This window comes from Protopterus annectens, chromosome 10.part0, assembly GCF_019279795.1.
Source record: "Protopterus annectens isolate FY-2018-M chromosome 10.part0, PAN1.0, whole genome shotgun sequence".
Taxonomy (NCBI): domain Eukaryota; kingdom Metazoa; phylum Chordata; order Ceratodontiformes; family Protopteridae; genus Protopterus; species Protopterus annectens.
The window spans coordinates 1,128,714,110-1,128,738,471 of NC_056744.1; the positions used below are offsets into that span (position 1 = coordinate 1,128,714,110).

Below are 24,362 nucleotides of genomic sequence, written 5' to 3' on the forward strand. Positions count from 1 at the left end.
ATAGACCCGTTTAATTCAATCGCCCGGCAAAAGCTCTTGCTTCCCCCATTGTGACTTTTTTAGGCAAGGTCTGAAAAGAAAAACAATATTACCAACATAAATTTAACCAATCGGAACAAAGTAAGGGTCATGCTGCTAAATGCTAGGAACTCAAACCAAAAACTGCACTCCCTGGAAGCACTTCTATCACTAGAAGATGTAGATGTCTGTGCAGTCACAGAAACCTGGTTTAAAGCTTCAGACAGTACCCTGGCCCTGCAAGGCTACAATAACTTCCACACCTTTAGACCACAAAAGGAATGTGTGAAAATCAAAGGAGGCAGTGTTTCAATCTAAATTAGGGATAAATTCACATCACGTTTAGTTAGACTGGACAACTCCATGGAGTTACTCCAGGTCCAGGTTACAATGGGCAAGACCCCCATTCAAGTCCTAGCTAGTTATAGACCCCCGCTCCATGGGTCACGACACCCACACAGCTTACTTAACCAAACTGAAGGCAATCCAAATTTTTACCAAACATGCTGGTTATGGGGGATTTCAGTTATCCTACCATCAACTGGGAAACCTACATTAGCCTAAACTCCCTAGCACAAAAGTTCCTTGACTTTGTGAATTCAAATGCCCTTGAGCAAATTGTCCATACCCCGACAAGAGGAACAAACATTCTAGATCTGGTCCTCACCAACATGCCAAACAGGTACACTGCTGCAACTGCTGACCCCTCATTAGTTAAAACTGACCACAAATCAGTCACCTTCAAACTGAGACTAACAGAACTTACAAAATGTGAAATCAAACTAAAAACCTTCACCAAGGCAAACTTTGCCCTCCTAGGTGGAGGTATAAATGCATTTCAAGAATCACCTTATGGCAGACACTCAGCATGGCAGGGCTACCTTTTAGGACTCATCATTGCATCAATTTAAATCCGCTTGGGTGGCTTGAACTACCCAGCCTAATCCAGTATAACCAACTGATTATGGCCTATAAAATCCTCTATAATCCAGACAATACTCCTGCACTTAAAAATATTATCACCCCCCTATAACAATCCCAGACTGCTTCGATCCTCTAACAAACTACTAATTCAAACTAGCAAAATTAATAACACAGCCGGTGACTCTCTCTTTGCAAACTCTGTAAGTAGATCCTGGAACTCTCTTCCAGCTGATATTACCTTACTTTCCACCTTAGGTCAATTTAAAATTAGAATCAAACAACATTTGTCACTTAACTGGCTATGTCAATGTATCAAGCCTGGCCAACTCTCTCTAGAATGTGTATAAATCTGTTAACCAGCTTACTGAGTAATTTAATTTAATCCTGACTTGCGCTCAGGATTAACTCTAACCTGTGGAACATGTTTAACTTTCTTACTTATGTAATCTCTGTAAATAGTCTGTTTGTAATATGTAATGCTGGTATTATGTAATGCTGTATCTGCTTATCCTTGGAGCTTTTCTCCCCGGGCCTCCACTGAAAATGGACATGCATCCAGTCAGACTATCCCGGTCAACAAATGTAAAATAAAAAAAATAAATAAATAAATAAAATTTGGAACAGGCTAGCAGAATCAAGTACCTGGGAGAGGTGGCCGAGGAGAAGGGATGTCTGAATGAGACAGTCAAAGCTAGAATCGGAGGGGCTGCTGCCAAATGGTACAAATTGTCAAGAGTAATGTGATAAAACAATGACCAAGACGCTGAAAATATGGTGCACAAAATAGTGGTGTAACTGTTACTTCTGAACGGTATTGAAACTTGTAGAGTGAAGGCAGAGTAGTTGAGGAAGGTAGAGGAGATGAGGATGAAGTACCTAGGATGGGTAGTGTTGTGCAAACTATGGGACAAAAATGAGACTATCAGAGCAGAAGTCAAAATGGGACAGAGAGAAATGAGAAAATCAGAGCAGAAGTCAAAAATAGCTTGAATTGCAGAGAAGGTCAAGAGAATAAATTACAGTGGTTGAAATATATGGGCAAGAAGGTAGAAATGATTTAGTGAAGAAGATTTACAGATTCAAGGAGGAAGCAAAAGGAAATAAAGACTTTCAGCAAAGATATTGATTGTGACAATCAGCTGTGACTGTCAAAGAAAGTCTGAGAGTGGCATTGACTTGAAAGAGGTGCTTACAGTTGATACAATGCCTCAACCCCATGTAGTAAATGGGAAATGGGGGTTGATGATTTTATATTTATCTCTGCATGTATATATATATATCTATATATATATATATATATATATATATATATATATATATATATATATATATATATCTGTCTATGTATGCATACATATATTTATAGATATAAATAAATATAGATACGTATACATAAATAGTGAGAGAGATAGATATATGGTGTGAGTAAAAGAGTGTGTATATTCCATATATAATATACATGCACATTGGGTGCCTGTGTCAGTGGCTCAACAGGCAACATATTCATCTTTGATCCTGGCAGATCAGAAAGCAGTGGGTTCTACTTCTAATTCAGGTGCTTGGATTGATTTTACATTCCTGACACCTCAGTGTAGCATAAGGTAAAGGGGGTGATGCAGTTCTGAGTGTGTCATGCTTTGTATGAGATAGTAAGTCAAGATCTCATTTGCCCGAGTCAGTTGTTGCACTGGTAGATGTAAAAGACCCCATTGGGCTTACTCAAAAGTGTAGGGGATTTCCACAGCTGCTCTGGCCAATTTTATACTAGTCAGTATGAATAAAACCTTGAGTCACACATAAAAATAGTTCACTGGCCTAATGAGATCAACAAATGATAGATAAACACACACACACATGCACATATCTGTGCATGCATATAGGTTCTTAGGTATGTACTAGGCTAATGGCCACAACAGCCTTTTCAAGCCTAGGACTGCATCCCAAATTTCTGACAATTGCTGGTAGCCTTCATAACTGTATGCAGGGCCTTCTGAGATGAAACATTTACAAGTAGGGGCCAGGAAGATGAACCATTTGCAGGTGCCTGTGTCCATTAGAGACATAGATGCCAAACCAGGGATGAAATTCCTGTTCCACAACTATTTGTCAAAGTTACACTTAGAAATGGGTTAAGGAGGAACTCTGTTACACATGGGTAGGAAGCCAAAACATGGAATGCTTCTTTAATTTGCATGTCATCCTTGCTCTGGGCCATGCTAATATTCTCTGTCTCATTCTCATTTTAGTTCATGTGCTGCCAAAGAAAGCATAATAACAATTATTGGCAAGCTGTCATTGTAGCACCATTTTTAAGTCTACCTAATATTCCTTTGTAAGGATCAAACCATGTACCTGTTGCCTGTGAAGTAAACACCTTAACCATTATGCCAACCCCCAGTTCTAAAATGCATGTCTCTGTTATGTATTATACACGTGTTTATGTTTTTTGTTTTGTTTTTTTTTTTTGTGGTTACATAGCTATAAATAATTTGGATGAACAACTTTTGCTTAAATCACAAAACTTTAAAAAATGGTTCCATTGCCACATAGCGGAAGGCTCACTTTGCTAAATTTAGTAACACAAAATGGTGTTTAGTTACAAAAAAAAAATGTATCTGCTTTCACTGTATTTGTGTTTCTTCCTACTTTATTTTGCTTTTGCTCCATCTTAAAAGTACTCAGTTGTATTTATTACTGCTTGGTGTAACTCATTCTAAGCCTTTTAATTTAAGCACTTGGGCTTCAGACCAGTTGTTTTACATTAAGAAGGTTTGTGGTCTGCACTGTAGTGGCAGAACAGGTAGCTTACATCCTTCTAAGTTGGGAACTGCTGATTGAGGGCTCAGTGTCTGTTATTCTAAAAGTGTATTAATTCTAGTTTAAGCACTTGGGCTTCAGGCCAGTTATTTTACATTAAGAGGGTTCGTGGTCTGCACTCTTGTGGGAGGAGAGGCTGGACTCTGCCCTTCTGAGCTGGGAATTTCTGGTTAAAGGCTTATAGTGCCTGCATATTTGAACTGCTTCTTACTGAAATTGGTACACCTTGTTTGCTGTAGCATAGACTAGATCCAGGCTTGCTGAATCTAGCTTTGTTTGTATGCTTGTTGTTTATTTGCTTGTTATTTCCCTGAAATGCTAATTCCACCTAAAACACGGCTTTTCAGCACTTCTGTGGATCCCTGTTGATTTCTGCATTGCTTACTATACTTATTTCCTTGTTTCACTTGAATGAAAGTTACTGTTTGTCGTTTTTTGCATTTAAGTTACCTGTAGCATATTGCATTTAAGTTACCTGGCACTTGCTCACTAAAGCAATTATATAAGTCAGCACTAAAAAATTAAAAGCACTACACCCTCACAAACTCCCCTTGAGTACCTTGTTCCCCATTGGCCCTTTTTTCAATTATAAAGGAATTCCCAATACTATTCTAGCATGTCCAAAGGTCAGTTGTCACTCTCCTCTCCGGTCCAACTGGTGAATCTGGGAATCTTGAGGCAATGTTACAACTGCCTCATGTACACAGACAACCCTCTCCTCCTCCCAACAAATTCCAACACATGTGAGAGATGCAACCATATAGCCAAACTGGAGGCAAAGCTCTCTCAACTCAGTACTGGCGTAACCAGTCAGGAGGAAAAGGAAACCACACTCACTACAATTCCAGTCTCACATAGACCTACCACGACAGCAAACCAAACACATAAACACACAAAAACATACTCAGAGGCTCTAAATAAAAATCTGCCTAAGCAGCAGAGACCACCAAAGCAGATACCCAAGCAACCACTACCCCAAAACAAAACACGTGCAACACATAGCTCACAAAGCCAGTGTGCCGAACAGTCACAGCCCTTAAGGCTAAACAACACACCTGATACACTTGCAATAGGTGACTCTATCGTCAGGCACACTGACGTCCCATTCACCAGGCTGAACAAGGAGAAGGTCACGGTGAGCTGCCTGTTAGGCGCTAGGATCCGCCACATAACACAAGCACTCAGGTCACGCCAAGGCAAGTACAAATATGACTCAGTCATTGTCCATGCTGGTGTGAATGGCCTGAGATGTACCTCCCTGGACTACATGAAGAGACATAGAGGAGCTCTCTGAGCATGTAGCCCAGGTCGGTATGACCCTGACCTTGAGTAGCATCTTACCCTCACCAAGAATGATGCCACAATATGAAGATAAGAAGATCAATTTCAACAATTGGCTTAAGTATCGATGTCATTCAAAGGGGATCCAATGCCTGTCAGCCTGGGATGACATGCTCGACAAGCCACGATGCTTCACTAGGGATGGCTTGCACCTATCACCCCTAGGCTTTCGGATATTGGCAAAGGCTCTTGCTACCCCCATAGTGCCTTTTTTAGGCAAGGCTCAAAAGACAAACCCACCTCCATAGGTATCACAAGGGATAAGAAACTAAGAGTAGTGCTACTCAATGCCAGAAGTCTAAACCTCAAGATGCATGCACTCAAAACTCTCCTTAGCATGGAGAACATCGATATCTGTGCAGTAACAGAAACCTGGTTCCAGGTTCCCAAGAGCACTGCAGCACTACCAGGTTATACCTCATACCATGCTTTTTGGCCCCAAAACTTGGACCGAACCACAAAAGGAGGGGGAGTATCAATATTCGTCAAAGATACCCACACCTCCAGTTCGGTGGCACAGCACGAAGCATCAGAGACTATCCATGTGCAACTAACAGTGGGTAAAACTGCCTTCCAGTTTATAGCCTGCTACAGACCACCCTCCCAAACCCAGGAACTCCACTCAGCCTTCCTGAGAACACTGTAAAATATCAAGGTCTCTTCAAACACCATTATATTGGGCGACTTCAACTACCCAAACATAGACTGGGAGAATTACTCTAGCTCCAACACCCTAGCCCAACGGTTCCTAGAATTTATAAACTCAAATGCTATGGAACAACTTGTTACCACTCCCACAAGAGGGGAAAACATACTGGACCTGATCATCACCAACATGGGGACTCTATGCTCCAGACCAGAAGTGTATCCCTCACTGGTAAGATCAGACCATAAACTAATCTCACTGGATATTCACATCCCGACCCCACTCCCTGCCCAGAAAACCACAGTGAAAAACTTCTCTAAAGCAAATTTCACATTCCTCAAAACCGAGGTGGAATCCTTCAAAGCCCCCGGGCCTGTGGAAAATACGGCCCAGACCGCAGAATCCTTTATAAATGCATTCTATGAACACCTTCAGGAATGCATGGATCATGCAATCCCAAATAAAACCAAGACCCAATCCTCCAAAGGCAGGCGTCCTGTCTGGTGGACCCCAGCCATAAACAAACTATACAATAGAAGGAGGAAGCTACTACATGATAGAGCAAAATCACAAAAAGGGAAGGCATCTCTGATCAGTATTAGCAAAAAACTACGGGCACTCATAAAATCGTCTAAGGCCAGCTTTGAGAGAAAAATTGCACAGGACACTAAGGATAATCACAAGGCTTTCTTTAGTTATGTTAGCAACCTGGGTGGGAATTCCCAGATATGCTCAGAGTTAGTCCAAAATGACAAAAAATACACCGAACCCACAGACATTGCCAACATCCTAGCTGACAGGTTCAGCGCAAACCCCCCCCCCCCCACCAAAAGAGCAAATATCTATCCCAGCAGAGTGCTGCCCCCCTGACATCTCAGATGCTCAGGTAAGAGCCGCCCTCTCCAAAGCAAAAAACACAGCATCAATGGGACCAGACGGTGTCCCGGGCTGCGTCCTACATGAACTCCAAGAAGAGCTAAACCCAAACATAAAACTACTGTTCAATCTCAGCCTTACTACAGGATATGTACCCAAAGAGTGGCGTACAGCAATTGTGGTCCTTCTCCACAAAGGTGGTGCCTCAATGGATCCTGGAAACTATCGCCCCATAAGCCTGACTAGCTTGGTCTGCAAAGCTATGGAAAGGATCATCATGGACCTTATAAATAAAGATATTTGGGACCTACAGACACTGGAGCCTACCCAGTTTGGCTTTGTTAAAGGCAGATCCTGCCTCTTAAACCTAGTCAATTTCTTTGAAACAGTCACCAAGGCCATTGACGAGGGGAAGGTGGTCCATACAGCCTACCTGTACCTCACAAAAGCCTTCGATACAATACCCCACTCAGGCATTATAGATAAGCTCACCAGCTTAAATATAAACCCCTATGTCACTAGATGGGTTGCAAACTGGCTCAAGGACAGAACCCACATGGTTAGAATTGCTGGAGCCATGTCAGACTCCAAACCAGTTACAAGTGGTGTCCCACAAGGCTCAGTCCTGGGACCTCTCTTGTTCGGTATATATTTCTCAGAGGTACAGGCCAACACGGAAGGACTGTGGCTGACCAAGTTTGTAGATGACTGCAAACTGGGTGCCATAATCGACTCTCCAGCCGACACAAGCATCCTCCAAAAGGGCCTCATAGAAACAGACAACTGGTGCCAGAGCCATGGCCTCAAGCTTAACGCCAAAAAGTGTATAGTCATCCCCTTTGGCAAAAACAAAGTGCCCACAAATTACCACATAAGTGGTAATCCATTAAGTATGGAAGAAGTAATTAGGGACCTGGGGACCCAAGTTGATAGCAATCTCTCATTTGACAACCACGTGGCCAAAGTGGTTAGAAAAACATTTTATATAGCCCACCTAATCATGAAGGGATTCACATCTAGATCAGGGGAGGTCATCGTGCCTCTTTACTCATCCCTCATCAGGCCCATAATTGAGTACAATGCCCCTTTTGGGATGTACTTTACCAGACACCTGCAGCAACTGGAAAGACCCCAAAAGTACCTCACCAAGAGGATCAAAGGGCTCAAACAGATGCCATATGCTGCCCGGTTAAAGAAACTCCAGCTCTAATCAGTGGCATACCGCCTGCTCAGAGGCAATCTGTGCCTGACGTATAAAGCCATGTCCAACCCAGAATTAATGGACATGCTGCACCTCAGAAAATCCAAATCCCATCGAGCTATGCGCTCGAGAGGCTTGAACCTCAGCACTGAAATAAATAGGACATGCTGGAGGGACAGATTCATAACCCAGAGGCTCCCTTCACTCTGGAATAAAATCCCAGTCCAGGTTAGACAGAGTCCCTCATTGACTCTCTTCAATAGGAATCTTGATGAGTGGATGGGAGAAAGTAGGTTTACCCCGGGTATCACTTCTGTGTCACTGTTAGACAGAGGCACAGTATACTAACCTCGAAAAAGGGCATAGCAAAATTAATTTAAAATGGGTGGCGAAAGCCAAACACACTCTGGCTAGGCTTATAAATGCCCTAGGGCAGATAGCCTAGTATGAACCTATGAACCTATGAACCTATATCTAACTTCTGCTTAAACTAACCTCCTAAACCCTCAGCTCTACTACTATAGCTTGACCATAGCCCCCTCCTTCTCTCCCCCTCTCATTCCCCACAATATTCTTTTTCCCCCACTTCCTATCAATGTCTAGACATTGTCCTTTTTTGAACTATTATCCTTTTGTTTTTACTCTCATATGTAGCAAATTTTAGACCTCTGCTATCAGTGCAACTCTTAATGTTCATCATTTTTTCTTTTGTTTTTCTCTTTATAATTTCGTATTTGCACTTATTTTTTGTGCTGTTGGTTTATCTTTGCTTATGTTTGCTTGGGGCTCTTTCCCCTTGGGTCTCCACTGAAAATGGGTTGCTTACTATCAATGCAATGCAAATAGTTAATAACCTTTTCTGTTTTACAATTATTTTGTATTGTGATTGTTATTTGTATATTGTCACTTTATCTTTACTTATGTTTTCTGGGGCTTTTCCCCTCGGGTCTCCACTGAAAATGGGTTTGTTTGCAAACTCAGTTGGACTAACCCAGTTAACAAATGTGAAATAAATACATAAATAAAATATAGCTCTGTAATGCAGAAGTAGAAATATTGTGAAATGCATGAAGATGTGTGTCTGGATGATTGCTAGCACGGCAATCCACTGCTACACATTTCCAGTCTATTAGCATTTAGTCTACCAGGTACAAAAGGGTGCCTAAACATGTTTGCAGTTCTCATGGGCAAATGTTCTTTGCTTGACAAAGTGAATTGCTTAGTGTTTTTACTGAACATGCAGTTTTCCAAATGTGAGTGTTGCTGAGAAGATATCTTTTTTTCCAAAACAGGCAAGTGGATCGGTTTTGGGGTAGGAATGTGTTTGCTGGTTAGTGTTACTAGCTAAGGGGATGGTTTATGTTGTGCATGTGTGATTTTGAGTGGAAAGCAGCTACAAATGTGTTTTATGTAGCTAAATGGGTTAGTTTTGGGGGTTGGTGTGTCTATGTGCGTGTTTGCTTGTTAGGGTTAGAATAAGGGCTGTGCAAGGGGAAAATTTTTAGTGTTGTGTGTGTCCTTATGTGTCCAAGTGCCTTGTATAGTATTATCCTGAAGAAATGTCTTTTCTAAAGTAATGCATATGGCTGGTATTTGGGCAGGGGCATGGTTACTGCTAGCACATATCAGAAAAGAGATGCACAATCATGCATACATCCACAACAATTACAGCCTCAGATATGTGATTCAAGGACAAAAGCCAGTAGGTAGGGTCATTCAGTCAGTCAAGTGATATATGCTGCATGAATGGGTCTCTTTCAAACTGATTTCATGGGGGCTGCCCAAGACCAGTGTGTTTTGTATGATCATTTTTTTTAACTTGAGTGTATATCATTGCAAGCAGCTAATTCATGGAAAGTAAATCTGAAGAAAAGAGTTGGTGCATTTAGTCACGATGAATACAAGTGGTCAGTGGCACAGGAAGTAGCATCTGCACCTTTGGTTCTGGAAGGAAGACCAGAAGGCTGTGGGATCTATTCCCATGCCATGCAATGCAGCACTGGTTTGGGGGGGGGGGTGCACTCTTGAATGTGCCATCCTTCAGATGACATGTTAGACTAAGGCCATATCTGCTTGAGTTGGTTGTATCAGGTGGATATAAAATATCCCATGGAACATATCAAAAAAGGTAGGGGAAGTTATCCTGTGCCAAACTGGATAAATGTCATTCTCCCCCTGAAAAAGGGGGGGGGGTTGCACTACTGAGTGTGCCATCCTTCTGATGACATGTTAGACCAAGGTCATACCTGCTTGAGTTGGTTGTATCAGGTGGATATAAAATATCTCATGGCACGCATCAAAAAAGGTAGGGGAAGTTATCTTGTGCCAAACTGGATAAATGTCATTCTCCCCCTGAAAAAAAGGGGGAGGGGGTTGAACCACTGAGTGTGTCATCCTTCCGATGACATGTTAGACCAAGGTCATACCTGCTTGAGTTGGTTGTATCAGGTGGATATAAAATATCCCATGGCACGTATCAAAAATGGTAGGGGAAGTTATCCTGTGCCAAACTGGATAAATGCCATTCTCTCCTGGAAAAAAATAAAATAAAAAAAAAATAAAAATAAATAACCTAGTGGAAATAGCTAATCATGAAAAGATAAGCTAAAGATAAGCTAAAAACAATTACTATTGAATTTAACTGCATTATTATTGCATTTGTGGAGACCATGTCCGGGTTCACATAATGTTTTCTTTACTGTTTTTTTTTTTTTTTTTTTTTTTTTTACTTGTGCACAACATACTCTTCACTGACAATAGCCAAAGCAACTTAAAAGAAACCCAAAATGACTAGATCTGATAAATATAGCATGTAGGCAGAGAACACCAATGGAGGCAGTACTCTCTGATCCTTATCATTGACCAGAGTATTTCACCTTACAAAGCAATTTACAGAATGGAAAAAAAAATACACAACAGCAGCAAAATTATATTAGTGTAATTTTTCCCTGGATGGGACTGGTAATCCAGCATTCTCTCATGTACTCTGCAGAATATGACAGCAAAAAACACATGCAAAATCAAGAGGGGGCATATACTGGCACGTTGCAGAAATTGTTACTTCCTGCAGTACAGACAATGAATTACAAAGAACTTAGCGATCAGTATAACAGTGATGAAAAATTAACCTTACTGTCTGAGCAAGCTGCAAAGAACTACTAGATTTACTATGCACAAAATGTTTAAAAAATTATTGCAATTGCAAGTTCAGTTATTTCATTATATACTGCCACTTACAAACCGGCATTTACAAAGTGGCATACCGCATTTATAAAGCGGCATTTAGACATCGGCACAGACTGTAAATTCTAGTATGCAATAGCTACACCTTACCACTTTGTAAAATTAAATGAGCAGGAAAGTACTTTTGAAGTGAAGATCAACTGAACTATTAACTTAAAAATAGTAAACACAACATCAGTAACGAAACTGCATTACATTCCAATGGTATCTCCCTCTCTTGCCCGTTGCCCTTTCTAAAGTATACACTACTGCAACAGCACATATTTTAAACAACTGAAATTACATTACATTTGTAAATAATTAAAAGTGTTACTTTCAGTCTGGAAAAGACGCTATGCAGGATATAACAGTGATTGCAACCCTGCACGGAACCACATAGCAGAAGTTTTCATTCTACCGGACAAAAGCATACCTGGGACAGGGAATAAAGAAAACTTTTAAAGAAACCTGATAACGTGGGTGGGCTTGTCCAGCACATCAAAAGTGATGTCACAAAGTGGGAGGGCAATTGGCAATGTTTAGATCTCGGTCCGAAGCAGGTAGCTGAAATTTCAGTTGAGATAGTGTCCCTTTAAGCCCCCCACACACACTCCTGCTCTCAGTGACATCATATCTACATTCATTTGCATGCTTCTTCACCTTAGAAGCATTTTGAATCAGCTGGCTAATTCTGTCTCTAAGGGCCTTATCAGTCGCCATGGTAGCCATGTCTTCAGTTTATTTATGAATGTTACTCTGGTGTTTTATCTTGTATATCTTGCAGTGACTGGTTCTAATAGAGTGCAGGATATACTTTTTTACCCAACTGGTCCAACACCTCTTATCTTCTTGTCACTGTCACCGGTCCTTCCATTACGAAAAGGATTCTCCTACCCCATCACTAAACCCATGAACCTATTAATCAGGTCATTCTGGATTCTGAAATGGATGAAAAAGATTTAACCTACTGAACACAGACTTGTGACCTGTACACTGCGTATACCTCCCTAGCTGCATTTAGGAAATTTATTGTGAGGTCCACTATTGGGTTCTTTTATACAAGTAGCTACAGGATACTTGAACCAGTCTGGTTTCTTAGGGACCATCATCATCAATATCATAGCCAAATAGTGTGACAACTGGACTAAATGCTTCTCATCTACCTCAGAATCCATAGTGATGCGGTTCATAGGTCCAATGTTTTGATAAGGGGAAATCCCTCTTTCTTACAGATGGTATAGCCATTCCAGAGGTTGAAATCTAAGACATTCAAGGGTTTATCCTGTTCCAATCAGCCATGTACCCATTTGTGATTCTCCAGTAATCCAGTTAGGCACAGGCTAGAGTGGGTATCAACAAAATTGATATCCATTCTTTGGATGTCCATTCCTTGGGTGACAAAATGGGATGCCTATCTGCTGGTCATATATATATTCAGTTAAAGGTAGCCTTGCTGGGATGTATGGTGCCATGTGCACTTAAATGGAAGAGATATACTGATGAGAGAAATGTAAACTGGGACTGTGAAGAGATGGTAATGATACCTCAGAAATGGCTTCCAGTCTGGGCATTGCAGTGATTCTTATGAAGCTCTGCCTAAAGTTAAAAGATAATATAATTCTGTCTGCTACTAAAAGGGCTAAACCCAATGAAGATGTAATTGCAGGAGGAAGTAGGATCATGATCAGATGAAGTGATGCCTCATCGAGGCCAATCATCTTAGGCTCTGCAAAACTGATGACTTCACTGCAGCCCCATACTCTTTGCTCATTGGTTCTTTTATCGCTAATTTATTTCGTTCACCATCTTTTTGAATGTGCACTAGTTTTCAGTGGAATCTTCTAGTTGTTTGGGTTCTAGTTGATGGATCTCTGGCTGCAAGAGGGGCGGGTGGCTCTACCAGAGTCAAAAAACATTTTTTGTTCTAAGAAATTCTAAAGTTTATGAGCCCTTCAGAGTAGAGTCTTTTTTAAGTTGCATAGTGCTCAGAAACTAGATAAATCCTCACCACCACCATCAACAGGCAAAACAGGTACTACAAATGACAATCCTTAGAATTTTCTTCAACAGGTATACTTATTAGTGACCTGTTCTGGGAATGTCATGGACCTCAGAAACAATCTCTGTAAAAATAGACAAGACTGAGTTAAATGTCACTAACACAGAATTACTGATCAGTACAAACCAGAGATATAAAAAAGTTCACAGACTGGGAACTTGTCATTCTGGCAAAGTCACATGGATGGGACTGATGGATAGAGACAGATTAAAAAACTGAAGGCTAATGATTCTTGCAGAAAAAAGGCTGAAGGTAGTGTAGGCTGTTCTCCCTTTTAGCCGAACCTTATGCTACATCCTGCAAAGTGGCAGGAGTTCAACTCCCCCATAAGAACATCTGAAAGTTGTGAGGTCAGGCCGGAAGGATGGATGTCTGCCTGCGGCTAATTCCATGGATAAGGAACAATTCTGTAGCAGTCAGCCTTATATTGAGGATCTGATAGCCTTCTATGAGCATTTTTCAGATGTGTTAAGTGAACCACAGTCAGAAGCTTGGAGAATGAACTGGTACCAGAAAGCCAGACAGTGAAAGGGTAGTCATTTTACGTTATTTCCACAAAGGATGACTTTTGAAGGAGCCATGTAATTAGTGCCCAGTTAGTCTTACCACCACGCTAGGACAGCTGAAGGAAAGAAATCTACAGTATAAGCCAGACAACCCCCTGTATGCAAATTGGTTATCAAATCAGCAGCAGCAAGGATTCTTATGGAAAAGGTCAAAAGATCTAGTCCTGTAACTCAAAGATTGCAAAAAAAAATCAAGTACATGTAGTGTTTTTTGGGCATTATTAGGTCTTTGACAACGTGTCTCACATAAGGTACATGAGAAAACTAAGGATTATGAGCAGAATGATGATGTAAGCAGACTGCTGGTTAGCTGATATGAGGCAAAAACTAGAAGTTCATAGAAACTGTCAAGCAAAACGTTAGTGACAAATGAGGTACAACTTGATTCAATGCTGAAAAGGACCTTGATCAGCATATTTGTTTCAGATTGAGACTAGAATATAAAGTCTAAGACGGGAGCAATCATTAAAGCTGTAGAGCCAGTTTTCAACCTCAGTTAACAAGTCTGGCAGGATGGGTAGAAAGATGGTGATAAGGCTTCAGAGCAGAAAAGTTAAACATCATGCAGTCTATTAGGGGAATTTAAATGATGATGGATGTGTTAGGAGGAATACCATTATGTTGAACAGGGCCAAAAAACATTTGTGAGTTACGGTCACTCCAGGCTGAATTGTGCAGTTTGAGATCACGAGTGTCCTCTACATTTAATGAGCATCGCCAGAAGGGGCATAAATATCTATAGATACTGATGCACTCTCCCTATTATATAGGGTACCAGTGGGGCTTCATCTGGACTGTCTGCTGAATTCTGTAAGCCTTACAGAGAGAGGGAACTCACGTTGACTGGGAATGTACAATAAGGGATTAGCATCATGGTAAGGTGAATGGGAAAAATGGCTTTTTAAGGATTCTGGGATAAATCAACATAAGGGAGAAGAAGACTGTAACTTTGTATACTTACTGCAACATATCAAAGAGTTAAGGGTATAAGCGCGCATGAGCCTGCGATCCTGGGTCTAAGTCAAAGTCTACATATGTGCACCGTGTAATTCTGAGATAGTAATTTAACCAAACTGTACTCCCAGAAAAGGCTGATACGCCTAGTGGGCTTACATTATTAAAAAAAATAATAAGCAGTGCCAACTGTAGCAGTCGAGCAGACTTGGTAGGCCAAAGACCACCAGCTCGTTAACATCATGGAACTGCCTTTGGAAGTACGCCTCGTTAGATGGCAACGGGCACCATTTTGTCAGCCGTGTATGTAAAGGCTAATAAGGTAAAGGCTTCCTGTACATCTAGAGTGGGATGGCAGAAACACAGCTTAACAGATTCCAGCCTCTTTGTCTCGTATCATATGTCGATATTAATCTTCTTCAATAGACTTACCTGTCAGGTCTCACTGTGATGATGCATCAGAATTATTTGGCAAGGCTGTATTACATTACCCAGTTATAACAAGAGCCTAAATGTCTCATAGCTATCTACTACATGACAGTGGCAAAGACTGGTACTCATCAGAAAAATGATTGAAAACAGGCAGTAATCATACAGCATAAAACGTGGTGTCAGCTGCAAACAGAATTTTGTTAAGGAAAGCAGCAGTGTAACCTAAACTATTGTATATTTTCTATCATAATATGCTTTTGAATTTTTCATGTAAGTGCTTCATAGGCTCCTTTTTCACATCAGGTTAAAACTAATGGTCATCTTGTTCATTTTATTTTTACTTTATTTTTTGCTTCCCCTGTCTGCCAGCTATCAGTGTCCCCATTGAGTTATTGGGGGTTAAAAGTCAGCAAGTGGTGGGCCATAAACTAGGTGAGTGTTGTGTTCTAACCCTCTCCCCATCTGAAGCAAAAAACATCTGAAAAAGCAGAGCCTTGCAGTGCAGATCTCTAAGTTATGTACATGTTTCTACACACTAATGGAACTCTTGCTGCAGTGTCTTTTGGCTAGTCAAAGGTGAATCACCTTTTCCCAGGTATCTTCCTGGTGCTGCTACAGAATCAATTTGGGCATCAGGTAGGTGGCAGTAGCACAGGGAGCCAGACCACCTCCACCCCACTTGGATGGGTAATCCAGCTGAGACTGCTCCCTTCCATTCCTCCTAGCAGCTTTCTCTAGTAGCCAGGGTACTAGTTTAATTTAGGCTGCTTGGGGCACAGTCAGGGTTCTGTCCCTCTGCATCACAGAGGCAGTACTAATGGGCAACTTTGGAGAGAGTCTACATAAAGATAAAATGCAGCACTTTCATATTTTATAATAGTCAGATGCAATGAAAAATCACTGCTATGGAAAATAGTACACCACTAGCATTAACAATATGGGAGGTGTAGTCCAAAAATCTACAATGTTAAATCTAAAACAATAAAAAAAAAAAGTTGGTAAAAGTCTAAGAATTTATTAAGTGTTTTGTTCCGATAAATTATACATGGAACTTCCTCAGAATAAATTACAAAAACAGCAAGCAACCCTATTAAAAGGTGTGTAAGAAGTCCACATGCCCACCTACAACCAATCCCAGAATCTTACTATCAGTTATCAGTTAAAAAAATAAATACTGAAAGCAGTAATTCTTAACTCAACACCCATAAATATCCACCACTTCCCTAATTTCATAAAATGGATGTATAGAAATACATTAAAAACCCATTTCGTCCAAAAATAAAACCAATTGTAACTGCAAGTTCAGTTATTTCATTATATACTGCCACTTACAAACCGGCATTTACAAAGCGGCATACCGCATTTATAAAGCAGCATTTAGACATCGGCACAGACTGTAAATTCTAGTATGTAATAACTACACCTTATCACTTTGTAAAATTAAATGAGCAGGAAAGTACTTTTGAAGTGAAGATCAACTGAACTATTAACTTAAAAATAGTAAACACAACATCAGTAATGAAACTGCATTACATTCCAATGGCATCTCCCTCTCTTGCCCGTTGCACTTTCTAAAGTATACACTACTGCAACAGCACATATTTTAAACAACTGAAATTACATTACATTTGTAAATAATTAAAAGTGTTACTTTCAGTCTGGAAAAGACGCTATGCAGGATATAACAGTGATTGCAACCCTGCACGGAACCACATAGCAGACGTTTTCATTCTACCGGACAAAAGCATACCTGGGACAGGGAATAAAGAAAACTTTTAAAGAAACCTGATAACATGGGTGGGCTTGTCCAGCACATCAAAAGTGATGTCACAAAGTGGGAGGGCAATTGGCAATGTTTAGATCTCGGTCCGAAGCAGGTAGCTGAAATTTCAGTTGAGATAGTGTCCCTTTAAGATAGGAGAACACGGATCACAGATTGTGTGCCGTGGCAGGGCTAGTCACTCAACGGTGTAAAATATGGCTCTAGGTGATTCGGTCATGTTGACTAATGTAGCCAAAATGGGGACCCGGCCTACTCCAACTTACGCCAGGGACCCATGGTGGGAGGGGTGTATGTGCCCCTACTGGCCAGTGTGTGCCTGCCATAATGCTGGGTCAATAAGCTACTGGCCAGCCGGTGTCCAGTTGCCCAGCCTGGGTTACCTGGGATAGCTCTGTTGAGCAAAAGCTGGATGTAAAGCCAATCAACTGCCAAACATGAACTAAGAATTGCTACACTCGATGTAGGTTCACTGGATTGGATACATAGGATGTTCAGCTTCCTCGAGACAAGATGGAAGGCTAGTGCAGCAAAGACACTTGACTTGGGATCCAGAGTCTACTACTCAGGAGGAGGACAGGCTAGAAATGGTGTGGGAATTGTGGTGAGAGACAGGCTTCAGAAGGCAGTAAGAGAAATCATCAGAATCAGTGACAGATTCATGGCAATCAGACTCCAGCTGAATGATAGTGCAGTATTCATAATCTCAGCATATGCCCCACAGCAGGATTTGGATAGTGAGGAAAAGAGTGCATTCATGCAGCAGTTGCAGAGGATCTACTAGATAAATCAGGACACCATGAATTGGTGTTGATAATGGGTGACTTGAATGCAGATATCTGGACAGGCAAAACAGGATATGAGGACTGCATGGGGCCATATGGGTGGGGCAACAGGAATAAAGAAAGAGGGCATTTTAGACTTCTGTCTGGCAAATGACTTGATAGTAGCCAACACATGGCCTGAGAACATCAAAGATAGATGGAAGGTATACTTCTAGCAGTTTCTGAATGAAGAAACTCCACAGAGGCTGTACTGCCCCAGACACAACCTACAGTGAGAGAAGAAGAGGAGCCCACCCTAGAAGAAGTAAGAACAGCACTAAAGAAAATGAAGTCAGGGAAAGCAGTGGGCTCAGATGAGGTCACAGCAGATATAAAGATGCTGGGTGAGACAGGGGAGAAATGGCTCCTGAGGGTACTCATAGCAGTGTAGAGAGAAAGGCGTATTCCAGATCACTGGAGAATAAGCAGACTCGTGCCAGTCTACAAGAACAAAGGGGATACCCACAACTGTGGGCAGTGCAGAGGTGTCAAACTCCTGTCACACTGCATGAAATTTCAGTAGACGGTGAATGATAAATGAATACGCAGAATAATAGAATAATAGAAATAATAGAATAATTGAAAGTAGGATGGGAGATGAGCACTTTGAAATCATATCAGGATGCAGCACAACTGATCCAATGTTTGCATTGAGGCAGATAGTTGAGAAGAAGCTAGAGATGAGGATGAGGAAAGAGTCCAACTGGGCATTCCTAGACTTGGAGAAAGCATGTGACAAGGCCCCAAGAAAGCTGAGTTGGGCAGTACTGCAGTGGTTTGAAGTCCCAGAAACATTGGTAGAATTAGTGCAGGCTATGTACAAGGACAAAATGACTCAAGTACAAACAGTGTTTACTCTCATAGAGGGTTCCCAGTGGGAGTGGGTGTGCACCAAGGTTCAGCTACGAGCGCACTGCTGTTCATACTGGGGACAGACTACATCAGTAAACAGGTTGGAGAGAACAGATCAACAAAGTTTCTGCATGCAGACAATATGGCATTATAGGCAGACTTTGAGCAAGAACTTCAGCAAAGGATAAGGGAATGGAATGCAAAACTGAAGGCACATGGATAGATAAGACAGTGGTAATGGTAGCAAACTGGGGAAATCAGAAGAAGCTGCGAATTGAGATAGAAGAGAAGATAGTGGAACAAGTTAATAGCTTCAAGTACCTGGGAGAAGTAGCTGAGGAAAAGGGAAGTCTGAATTAAGAGGTCAAAGCTAAAATCAGAGGTGCTGCAGCCAATTGGAATAAAGTCTCAGGTGTAGTATATGACAGGAGAATGCCAAAGAAGCTGAAAAGTAAGGTGTACAAAACTGTGGTGTTACTAGTACTACTGTATGGTACGGAAACCTGGGAAGTAAAGGCAGACCAGTTGGGAAAGCTAGAGGTGATGGAAATGAAATGCCTGAGAAGGGTGGTAGGATGCACATTGTGAGACAGACGAAGAATTGAGGATATAAGAGCAGAACCAAAGTAGCTCCAATTGCAGAAAATATCAAAGAGAACAGATTATGGTGGGTTGAACATGTGCAGAAAAGCAGAATACAATCTGGTGAAGAAGATTTGAGACAGACAGGAAGAAGGTAAGAGGAAGCGAGAACATCCAGCAAAGAGGTGGATGGATTGTGTGAAAGAAGATCTGCGACAGTCAGGCATAAGTGTCGAAGAAGGCAGGAGTGTGGCATTGAATCAAGAGAGATGGTGACAGTTAACATGATACCCCGAACCCGTGTAGAAAATGGGAAAAAGGGGGCTGATGATGATGATGATGATAAGTACAAATGTTCAGTTTTCACTGTTATGACATTTATGCGGAATATATTGATTTACCATATGGTTCTGCATGTTTACCTACTAGTTGTGCCTGTAGAATTTGTCTCTCAACTATCCAGATTTTTGCAGAATGTCTAGATTTTTGCTTCATATTTTTGGCCTGTTCCTCATAAAACTGGTGGTTTTTGTTTTTCATTTTTGTTTGCTTTTTTTTTGCAAATCACAAAGGAATGAAGTAACAAAATAATGACACACATTTGACTTTCAGACTTTATATCCTTCAGAAAATGCATGCTAACACAGCATCTGTTATTCTTACAACTTTCTAAGAGCAGTATCTTTCCCGATTTTTGGGCCTTTGTCCCCCCATTATTTTAGGTTTTGTCCAGATTTATTGTTCTAAGCAGTTGAGAGGTATGCTCTTCTCCTGTGTTTTCAGTAAGGAGCTGCATTCTGGAGTTGATGGTCATGATATCTGAGAAATCTGCTAGAATATTTGAAATGGTTTCAGAGATATGGTTTTATGTCTCTACATGGGTCTACCTGATAACACCGAAACTGCAAAATGCTGACGACAAGAACAAAGACACCGGAAGATCGACAACGGAGATGATCGACAGTTGAAAATCCCGATGCTGAGAACACCGACATGTTAAGGTAAGTGTGGAGTTAGGGTTAGGGGCGGATTAAGTGCATTAGGATTAGGGTGCGGATTAGGTGAGTGTATGATAGTGACAGACTGCAGGGTTAGGGGCGGGTTAAGTGACTTAGGGTTAGGGTGTGGGTTAGGTGAGTGTGCGATAGTGGCGGACCCTAGAGTTAGGGTTTGGGTTAAGGTTAGTGCATAGATAGTTGTATATGTAAGGTTTAGTGTAGGTTTGTAAGGTTTTTAGTGTGCTTGTGTGTGTGCTTTTTGGACAGAGGATTTGTTTTGTTTGTTGATTGTCGGGATTGTGGTTTGTCGGGTATGTGAAGTTTCGTGTTTTTGAACTTTCGGTTTTGTGGAGTCAGTGATTTCGTTGTCGGTGTTTTCGCTTGTCAGTGTTATCAGGTAGACCCCTCTACATATCCTCAACAGTCATTTAGGCTCCCTGTTTTTTTTTGTTTTTGTTCTTTTTTTTTATTCGGTTCATAACAATTGTGTATCTTTCAAAATGTCTTTTTTTTCTGAATTATATACTCAGTAGATAATCTAAACCACACTGAAATAACAGAAATAATACTATTTTCTCAGCAAAGGGCAATATTTCCTGTTATTTTATTTCCTCTTTTTAGACCCCTTTAGCGCCAAGGTAGGTAAAAATCTTACTTTTAAGATTACTTTATTATACATAAAAGAATGTTTCCTTGAAGTTATTGAATTCATTGTGTACAATGATGTAGTTTTACAGTTTTGTATTCTTTATTATACTCATCATCAAATCCGAAGCCATAAATGGTATATCGGAAATACAACAATAAACAGGTATAGTTTAATGACAAATATATTTCTGTCCACAGTTGTGTAGTAATAGTCAAAGAATGTATGAGTGAAGTGTGTGTCGATATGACAAGTGAATATAACATTACTCAGACTGCAGCCTATAACGGAAGATATTAATCTACAGGCACATACGATATTCTACACGTATACAAGTTGTTTAGTTCCATGGTGGTACTGAATACAGTTGTTTGGTATAATAACAGCAAATAATACAGCAGTCAGAAAGGTTTCTCAGGGAACAGACAGAAAATCCTACCTGACCTTTTCATTAACTGCCAGGTTTAACGTGTGCTAAATTACAATGAGTCCCAGAAGAAATTCCACAAAAAAAGGGGAAAACACAGACTGCAGACAAAATGCAGCACATCAGATAAAGTTAAAACTAAACTGTAATGTTGCTATAAATAAGTCCTACTTGTTCAGACTGTATAATGGTTACATGCTTGTCATTGTTGTAGTGCCATAGGTCCAGCAAATAGTAAAAAACTACAGCGGTATAAACATGCTGTGAATCTGTTAAAAGCACTGCAGATAGTAAAAGAAACGGGTGAATCCAGAAAACGGGAGAAGACTATATGTAGCAACACGTCCGTAATCAGCAAAATAAATGAAAGTAAACTTAGAGAATCAGCGCAATTTAATAGTTGTTCAGATCTATCAGAGTTGCTATGGGAAACAAGAGGTGAAAGAGTAATGATTTGGCTGAAAGAAACAAAACCAGGCTTTTAGAGTTGCTTCTTTAAACCTATCTGATCAATATCATATGACCATGCTTTCTCCGTTCTCACTCACTTGACTCATTCTCTCTCTTGTTCTGTTTGTGCTGTAGATCTACCTATGCAAAAGTCATGTAAAGTGTTAAAAAAAAGAAATAGAAAGTAAGACCTCACTGGCACTTCTGGTAAATCCTTTTTCCACTAACAGAGACAATGACTAATACTGTATGGGTGAGGTACTAATTATACAAGAAGAAAGTCACCCAAAAAATTATGTACTTGTATTATATACAGTCAAGAAGAGGGGGAGCCAATCCACAGAAGGTGAAATCAAATCACAAGTAGCAAAAAAAGAAAGAAAGAAATACAGAATGTGTCGCTGCTTCTAGTGATATTTCAAGCATGCAGGTGGGACAAGCATCGACTCCTGGTATTTGGGACTACAGGTAAACAAAAATGGGATACTGGGATAGTGTGCTGCTTTACATTTTAATTAGGGATGTCCTTACCAATTTGGGAGACTTGTCATTCCTCATCACAGAATCTTGCATAAGCTGTAGCTGGTCACCATATAGTTCCCCTTATTTTACTTTAAAAGAAATATTGGAATATAAGAATAATACAAGGCAAGATATCACTGGGACAATAAGATCCATAGCCACAGCAAAGTAGACCGACTTAAAAATCCATTCCATCCTTGTCCAGCACTTAATACTTCTTACCTCCCAAATCAAGCAGGGCCTTGCATGATAAGCCTTGTGCAAACTTGTATCTACCCATTCAGTCATTAAGGCTAGTCCTTAAGGTTACTGAATAGTACATTGACCTGTAATGGCAACTTATTCCGTAGGATGAGAATACTCTGTGTTAGGAACCTTTTAAGTCTTGCTTTAGTGTAGATTTACGTGGGTAGTGTATGCATTTGTAGAAGTACTGCTTTTGCAAAGAAATAAGAAGTCAAGTAGGACTAGGTCTTGCATGGCTTGAAAAGCTAGGCACAGTCACCTTGGAGCAGCTAACAGGATACTGAGTATAAAGAGAGTTGTGCTAATATTTCAGGATAGTTGATGGATTTAAGACCTTTAATTTTTTTGTTTAGAAGTCTTTGGGGTGTTTCAGGTTGAGCAATACACTTGGCTTTATACACACCAAAGGGGGTGTTGTATTTAATGATGGGTCTGATAAGGGAAACATACAGGGGTTGGATGACTTCTTTGGCTCCTGAAAATAATTAACTGAGCCAGATAGAAGGATTTCCTGCTATGGTGGAAAGATTATGACCATCCCTGTCTGAAAAGAAGTACCATTTATAACATATGAGGAGGAAGCATCTTTTTTGCCAAACATTAGTACACTGCATTTTTTGCATTTAACTTTCGAACATTTTTGGTACACTAGATGTATGCATATTCTAACCCTTGCTGTAGCTGTTTAGTATCATTAGATAAGTGGATAACAGAGCCCATGTTGCAGTCAACAGCAAACTTGGTCAACCACATGTCTACAAAATAAATGCCAAACAGGAGAGGGCATAGCATGGATCCCTATGTCACTCCACTCATTACAATTTTACATTCAGAGAATGTCTCAGCCACTTTTACAACCTGAGATCTGCTGAATAATGAATTTGCAATCCAATGAACAATGTAGGTGTTTACATTACATTTGTTTAATTTTTTGATATTTCCAGCATGGGGAATAATACAAAAAGCCTTCACCAGGTCAAAATAGGCAGTGTGCGCAGAGTGTCCACTGTCCATAGCATGTAACCCTTTCAAAGAAGCTTACTAAGTTTGGGGGGGCATGATTTACCCTTCACAAAACCAAACTCATTGGGATGTATCTCAATTAAGTTATCTATGTCTGCATAAATGAGTCCTGTTATACTATATTCTATGACTTTGAATATAAAACTTTTGTGACTGATGGGCCTATAATTACTTGGGTCTGTAGAAGGGACACCCATGTGTGTGAGTGTGTGTAGGAGAGTCACAGTAGCTGTTCTACAGGTGTCATACACACACCCTTAAGAAAGGATAAGGTTGAACAGTTTAGGTAGAGGTTAAGATAGTGTATACATGTCACTTATAAGAATGCAATCTAGTATGTTATCTGGTCCCATGGAAGTATTATTTTTAGCCTTTGACAGGGAGTCTAAGACTTATTCCAAGAGAAGATTCCAGGAGAAACAACATTTTCAGGGGTAGTGGGGTTAACAATTTGGGCGTGAAGGATAAAGTTAGCAGTAAATTTGTCTTCTGGTGTATTGGCTATATCCTTGGGATTAGAGTGTGTCATACTTTTATGGATAAGCTCAATGCATTGTTGGACATTATTCCTTATTTTTTTTAAATACCTAAATATAGATTATGTTCTTTGCTGGCATGCTTCATTGTAGTCCTGAGGAGGGGAATGGGAATTTCTTGCAATTTTTATTACTTTACTTCTTTTGTTATACATTTCATTTACATAGGTCTGCCAACAGAGAAATTTATTCCTGAATTTAATATTATATTTAAGACATACCAGTACTGACCTTTCTACGCATCTGTTTCGGTACTAATAAAAGTCAGAGGTGAATGTAATAGCTCTCTCATTTGGGTTTATTTGTTAGGGATTGCTGGATGTTTTACATATGTCTTCTACAAGCTGAAGTTGTTTTGCCTTGGAGGAGTCTCTAAAGATGTTATTATTTGTTGCTATGGTAGTACAATTAGGTTATGAC

General features: G+C 40.4%; 1 protein-coding gene and 1 non-coding gene across 2 annotated transcripts in view; one reads left to right on the top strand and one right to left on the bottom strand.

Annotated features, from left to right (window-relative positions):
• Window positions 1-24,362, top strand: part of LOC122814248 (adenylate kinase isoenzyme 5-like) — a 2,798,058-nt gene that overhangs the window by 529,688 nt on the left and 2,244,008 nt on the right. The gene's annotated exons all lie outside the window — the stretch shown is intronic.
• Window positions 3,107-3,212, bottom strand: LOC122814655. The gene has a single exon (XR_006366862.1). It is a non-coding gene; the product is annotated as a U6 spliceosomal RNA (small nuclear RNA).